This window comes from Delphinapterus leucas, chromosome 3, assembly GCF_059928025.1.
Source record: "Delphinapterus leucas isolate spDelLeu-1000000601 "Yukka" chromosome 3, BTC_Dleu_Yukka2, whole genome shotgun sequence".
NCBI lineage: Eukaryota > Metazoa > Chordata > Mammalia > Artiodactyla > Monodontidae > Delphinapterus > Delphinapterus leucas.
The window spans coordinates 68618121-68625534 of NC_143131.1; positions in this window are offsets into that span (position 1 = coordinate 68618121).

A 7414-nucleotide genomic window follows, 5' to 3' on the forward strand; every position below is an offset into this window, starting at 1 on the left:
TTGCAGGTACCAAAATGAAAAACAGCCTTTTTTTTTTTTTTCCTTCTAGAGAGGGAGGTAGGAGAGAGACAGAAACACCAACAAAGAAACATTGAAGGAAACATTCTTGAAGGCAAAGATTTGAAAGGAGAATGTACTAAGAAAAGGAGAGCAGAGGACAATTGGTCATGCAATTCATCTCCTTTTGCCTCCTTGACTCCTTTAAACTTCAATTTCTACCTTCCTTTGGAATTTGAAGTGAGAGCAAGGATGTAAGGCTGATGGAAAAATAACTGCATACTGCCACCGAGAAGTTAAGGTACCGCTGGCAAACAAAAAAACAAGAGCAACAACAAAAATTATTTGAAAACAAGGTTTGTTCAGATCTCATGTTTGGTGGGGGTACAAGAACATTTTTAAAATAATGATTTTGCTAAGGGAAAGAGGAAGAATCATTTATTTACATTCTGTTTTCTTGCTTAAAGCCACCACAGATGTTAGTGTAACGTACCACTGTCCAGAGCTGCAGTGAAGCAGTTTTAAACAAGCAAATTCCAACTTTCTGTCACATCACTGTTACTTAATTTTAAAAGTATGCTTTTTATCAGTCATGTGGTGGCATATCCATCATAAAGTATCTCTTTAACTTTTTGAAGTGAGATGTATAATATTAGTTTTAAGGTATTATTTCTAAAACATAGTACTAAATCTCAAAAACGAACAGACACACACTACTATACATACGATAGGTAACCAATAAGGACCTACTGTATAGCGCAGGGAGGTCTACTCAATATTCTATGATAACCTATATGAGAAAAGAGTCTAAAAAAGAATGAATATATGTATTTGTATAACTGTATCTCTTTGCTGTACACCTGAAACTAACAAGACACTGTAAATCAACTATACTCCGAGAAAATTAAAATAAATAATAAAATAAAATCAGAAACCAATGACTGTGATGAGACATTAAAGAAAAAAAGTGTGCCAAGAGTTTTGTTTATTTTCCTATTTATTCCCTGTTTATTTCCACGTTTCTGATAATATATGACCTCAGTAGGCATGTTAGAAAGTTAATTTTTTTGGCAACAGTGTATGTTACTAAAATTTTCTTTCTTTTAGTTTAAGTTCTTAAAAAAGAAAAACTCCAGGAGAGCATAAAACTACACTAAAATTCATATTCTATGACCAAATGCCTAGAATTGTGACTATATATGCCATCTGTATTACCTGGTAGTCGACCTGTAAAATATGTTGCCAGTTTAATACCTCTACTTTCTTAAGTCCCATTTCCAATCTAAATTTGATACATAATCTTAGATTCATACCTCCCTGTACATAGTTACCCCTTTTTTCCCACTTATTGATAATCATCATGTATTAATAGCCTTTCATTTTGAAAATTCCAGGCACTTTACCTAATTTACAGTTATAGGACTCATTTCACTCTTACTAAACGCATATACAGCCTGTCCAGAAGTGGAATATAAGAAATGTTAAAGGACCACAAGAAATAGACATTTTATGAAAGGAAAAGAAAAAGGGCAAAATTCTGTTAAGAATTTTTACCTCACACAAAGTGCAAAAGGACCTTTACTAATCACATATGATCCAACCTACAGTTTTATAGCTTCTCCAAATATATGCCTAGAGCATCAAAAATGAATCTATACATCACTTGAAGACAGCAGGTCCCAAAATATTTTCTGCAGGCTTACTTTCCCCAAGATGTTAGTGGGGAAAAAAAAAGTTTCATAGTCAAATAATTTTGGGAAACATCGCCAATCAAAGCAGCCTCTTAAAGATTCATGGTGAATGTTAGCATATTAAAAACTTTGAAAGGTCCTGTGATTAAGAAACTTTTTCAAAAGTGTTAATCCAGCATTTTACAAAGTTTGTGGGTTTTTTGTTTTGTTTTGACTAAGGTAAGCTTTTTCTCTGCACACCTGTTAACATATTGTATTTAGCGCTATAAGGAAAATAACTTGGGAAATGTTGTCTGAAAATAAAGCAGAATAAAGTATCAGCAAAACAAACAAAAAAGAGACTGTGGAAAGTTTACCGATTTTCAAGAACTATTCTATTGACTCCTTGTTTAGATTCTGGAACAGAGCATGTCTGAATTGGAATACTGTCTCTACCACTTTAACTCTTTTAACATAGGCAATTCAGTTAATCGCCAAGTCTCAATATTCTCATCTGTAAAATGGAGTTAGTAATAGTATCAAACTCATAGTGGTAAATTATTGTGGTTACAAAAGGGCCTAGGCCAGTAGTGGGCACACGGTGGTGGTGATGGTGGTGATGATAATGACGATGATGATGACAGAGACAATAATCACATACAGAATTCCAAAAGAATTTTCCTCAATAGCTGATTATCTCAATTTCCCATCCCCCACCCCCATTAAATTATCTGGAAAAAAAATTTTTAACTCATCTTTTAATTTGTCAATCAGCAAATAAAGGTAGCATTTTGTATTCCTGTAATTATTGAAAGATATTTATAAATAAACTAGATATAGGAAGCGTCTTAGATTATTTGATCAAATTACACTCAGTAGTACTATTAATTTTAAAAATCATTTTGTGCTTAAAAACTTTACTTTGCATTTAGAAAAACTCTATTTTCTTTAATATCCCAAATGCCTCTGAATTAAAATCTCAGCACTGTGGGATCCAAAGCAGAAAACCCAGTCAAGCCCACCTAGACTTCTGACTTACAGAACTGTGGGCTAATAAATTGGTGCTTTAAACTGCTAAATTTGTGATAACTTGTTAAGCAGCAAGAGAAAAGTAATACAGTAAGTCACTATCATCATCCCTTTTTTAGAGAGAAAGAATGTGGCACAGGTTGGTTAGGTAAATTGCCTATGGTTTCAAGTTAGTGTCAGTCTGAATCCAGAAACCGCTTTACTCTACTGGTAAAAATCATGGAGGGTCAGCTCTATGCTAAGCACTAATGCATCTTTAAATATATTGCTTCACTAAGTCATCCCAACAACATTTATGAATTAAATATTATTATTATTTCTATCTAACAGTTGAGGAAACCAAGGATCAAAACATGTAAGTAATTTGCTCAAGATTAAGGCAGCAATGAGGGATGGAGCCAGGAGCCATGATCTGAGCCCTGGTTTGATTCCAGGAGCAATTTTCATAACCATTATGCTGTAGCATCTATTTAGTCAGGGGTCTAACTTATCTCATTCATTTATATTTTCAATTTAAGTGGCTATAACTGTAACTGCCATTTTTTTAGTACAGTCTGCATTCTCTTTGGCCTTGATTTATCATTTTAGAGTACACTTTGCTTGAGTGTAGAGTTCCAAGTACATTTTAAAATTCTCTAAAATATTTGCATAACTCATAAAACTATTTTTCATTGCTCTCCATAAACACCAAGCTAATTCTTTCCTCCAGTCCTCTGTTCATGCTGTTGCCCCAGTCTGAAAGGACTTCTTACAAATTCTACTAGCTGAATTCCTGTCTGTCAGACCTCCCAAATTATTCCAGCACCACAGAACCACGATTTCTTAGAATTAGTACTTCTTATTTTTTTCTAGTTGTTTCATTGGTGCTAGCCTTATCTTTCCAAATAATTACAAACGGATCTTGCCATGAAGATAACTGCATTCCTTGGATATAGCTGAATGTTATGTTCTAAACCTTAAGTCTTTCCACTATGAACACTAAGGAAAATTCATTTTTAAAAGTACACATTTTATACCAAATTCAGAGTTCCCAGTATTTCCCTGCTTGATTCCCTGATGGATGCTGTTTCCAGAACCTATGCAGGACCATTACACAGGGGTGAGCCTTTGCCTTCAGGGTCTGACCCTGGTAAGAGAAATTTCTGGTGCCTCTAATTACTTCCCTCCAGTTTCCTGCTCAACCCATTGAGCGACTTAGTTTTCAGCTCCCTAAAATATTTTTTCAATAACTAATACATGCACATAATAAAAGCTCAAAGGTACAAGTGGTTGTACAGAGAAATAAAGGTTTCCTTCTTGATGACATTCCCTCCTTACACAGGGATGCTTCCCCAGGGCCAACAGATGGTAGCTAGTAGCTATTGCTGTGTATCCTTCAAAAGATATGTGTATATATACATACACACATACAAACACACACCTGTGCACATGTGTGTATATAGAGTATTATATACGTGCTTTTGAAAAAAGTTGCTAAATTATACAAACATTATGTATCTTACATTTTTTCACCAAAATATTATATATTTCTGAAGTTGCATCAAAGACTGGCATCATATTTGCATAACATAAATCCTTTTTGATAGACATTTCTTTCCAATCTTTTGTGATTGCAAGCAATGTTGCAGTGAATGCACATCTTACACACATGTGCAAGATAAACTCATTAGAATAGACTGCTTGAAGTGGCATTGTTGGGTGAAAATTGTGGGACTTCCCTGGTGGCACAGCGGTTAAGAATCCGCCTGCCAATGCAGGGGACACAGGTTGGAGCCCTGGTCTGGGAAGATCCCACATGCTACGGAGCAGTTAAGCCCATGCACCACAACCACTGAAGCCCATGTGCCACAACTAATGAAGCCCACACACCTAGAGCCCGTGCTCCGCAGCAAGAGAAGACACCACAATGAGAAGCCCATGCACTGCAACCAAGAGTAGCCTCCGCTCGCGGCAACGAGAGAAAGCCCACGCACAGCAACGAAGACCCAACGCAGCCAAAAATAAATAAATAAATAAAATAAAATTATAAAGAAAAGAAATGATTGTTTAAAAAATAAATAAATAATAAAATTGTGGTAGATATTGCCATACTGCCATTCATAAAAGATGTATGAATTCATCCTTCCACCTATAAAACATCAGAGAACTTGTCTCCCTGACATCTCGGATGATAACAATGTGCTTGCAATTTGCGGTCTTCTCAATCTTGCAAATGAAAAGTGGTATCTCATGGTTTTGAATATTTTTTGAGTGGTTTTAGGAACTTTTCACATATTTAAAAATAATTTACATTTTCTTTATGTTACCTACATTTCATGTGTTTTGCTCTTTTTTCTACTGGGTTGTTGACCCTTTTCTTGATTGGTAATCTGCATATAATAAAGAAGTTAGGCCATTGTGTGTCATATTTATGACAAACAATTTATCCAGCTAGTTTACAGCTGCTTTGTTTGATTTTGCTGTGCTAAAATGTTTTATATCTGGAGTGATGAAATTTAACCACCTTTGCTTTATGATTTCTAGGTTTTATTTTTTTGCTAAGATAGACCCTCACCATTCTGAGTTTATAAACATATTCTCATATATTTTCTCATAGTACTTTGATGGATATTATGTTTTCATGTGTGTATTTACAATTCTTACTCAACTGAAATTTATTTTTTAATTAATTAATTAATTTATTTATTTATTTTTGGTTGTGTTGGGTCTTTGTTGCTGCACTCGGGCTTTCTCTAGTTGTGTCAAACGACGGCTACCCTTCGTTACGGTGCATGGGCTTCTCATTGCGGTGGCTTCTCTTGTTGTGGAGCACGGGTTCTAGGCATGTGGGCTTGAGCAGTTGTGGCACATGGGCTCAGTAGTTGTGACTTGCGGCCTCTAGAGCACAGGCTCAGTAGTTGTGGTGAATGGGCTTAGTTGCTCTGCGGCATGTGGGATCTTCTTGGACCAGGGCTCAAACCCATGTCCCCTGTATTTGCAGGCAGATTCTTAACCACTGGGCCACCAGGGAAGCCCCATAGGTATTTAATATTTTTATGTACTTATTTAAATGTATTTTTTCAGTTATATTTTGTAACTGGCTGTTTATAAGAAGGCTATTTGTGTGTGTGTGTGTGTGTGTGTGTGTGTGTGTATACTTATGTTATAGTCAGTCACTTTATCAAAGTCTTTTACTGTTTATATCAGTGTTTTTAGTTTATTCTTTTGGATTTTTCACATATACAATTATATCATCTGAAAATAATATTAGTTTTACCCCCTTTTAACAGATTTTCATACTTATTTCTTTTCCCCATGAAACTTGTAACTGCTGCCAAATAAATGCTAAATAAATGGACACACTTGTACTGTTCCTGACTCTGATGTGACCATTCTAATGACCTTTTATGGCACAGCACATGGCCTCTGGTCTCCTGGGTCCAGGTGAGGTGGTACAGTCATTTTCTATATACCAACATTTGCTCGAAAAATAATCTTAAGGGGTGAAGACTTTACTGTTAGCTAGAAAGGAAATAAGTGTTCATGAATGTACAGGATATGATAAAAAGAAAAATGATATTTTCGTTCGCAAGAGAGGCTTGTGAAGATTCGGCAGGATTGGATGCCGTAAAATTTGAGGTTGCATTTGACAGAAATCTGAAATGCAACGTATGTCTTCTGATTTAAAACAAAATGATAAAAAATTCTTTTTTGCCCACCATACCCATAGCTATTTAAATATATGGTTTACTGGGGGGAAATGATAGTATAACAGTCCAAAGGACAATTTTAGAGTATTTCCTCTTTTATCTGCTTTCATTGGCATTTCCCTCTCTTTTTCCCTTCAGATATTTATTTTTTTAAAATACACAAGACTTCTGGTTTGATACATCAAGCATAGTAGTTGGACCAAAACTAAATGAAACTTAGAGAAAAATGTTTCTGTCTCTATAAACAAATGAACACATAAGATCTTCTTTGATTTTCCTGGTTCCAAAAGACTACAACTTAATGAGAAAACTCTGTCAGTAAAAATTTTTCACAATCACTGGTTCATCAAAAAAAAAAAAAAAAAGAAAGTTCAAACGGAATATATTTTAATAGATGGTATTTTGGCAAATGCAATTTGAAATACGGTATGTTTCCTCAGCCATGGGGAGAATAACATTTGATTTCATGTGTTTAAAATTGACATTGATTCTGTTACTTTTATCTGAACACAAAATACTCCTAGCACATTCCCTAACATACATAGTAATTTTAAATACTTCACTAAAATATCATGCATCTCTCATATTAAAGTTGCAATTTGTCTTAAATTATTATTGTATTAACATAATATGAAATACTAGATTAAATATTTTTAACCCATACTTTTCCCATACAAACCTATACAAAACCATAATGCCTATATTAAAATTGAAGGATTCAGGAAATACCATGGTTCTCACTGTGGAGAAAATTATAACATCTTGACCTTATGCCTTTGAGGGTGAGCAAAACAAAACAGTAATTTAAACCAAAAGATTTTTAATAAGGTTTTGAAAACACAATGGTAGCATGCCTTTTTTGTTTTATTGGATGATCTTGGGAACTTTAATTCATAGGGAAGCTTTTATTTTCAAGAACAAAATCATAAAGCATATATAAAAACTATGAAGCAAAATTTCACCACTGTCTCACTAAATTCTTAGAGAACTGAGAGATTTATAGTTTGATTCTAATCATTATATTTTTCT